This window comes from Merops nubicus, unplaced genomic scaffold (genome assembly GCF_000691845.1).
Source record: "Merops nubicus isolate BGI_N331 unplaced genomic scaffold, ASM69184v1 scaffold12262, whole genome shotgun sequence".
NCBI lineage: Eukaryota > Metazoa > Chordata > Aves > Coraciiformes > Meropidae > Merops > Merops nubicus.
Window position 1 is genome coordinate 1 of NW_008595660.1, and position 305 is coordinate 305.

The window sequence follows — 305 nt, forward strand, 5'->3', positions numbered from 1 at the left end:
ACATCATCATGAAGGACACATCGGGGCGCAGCATGCAATCACAGTGCAAAGCAAGACAGCGTTGGGAAAAAAATAAACAAGAGAGAAGGGGAAAAGCCAATTACAATTATAATTAAGGAAAAAACCAAAACATTCTCAACACTTAGTACATTTATAAGCAGAACAATGATGTATTAGACTCCAAGGGCCAAATTTCCAAAGGAGGGAGAGGGTGGGTGTGCTAGCAAAAGCCCACGTCAGCTCGCACCCGTGGGGAGTTAGACACAGCCAGTGCACGGTCCTTTGGGTGGGGACATTTTGGCAAG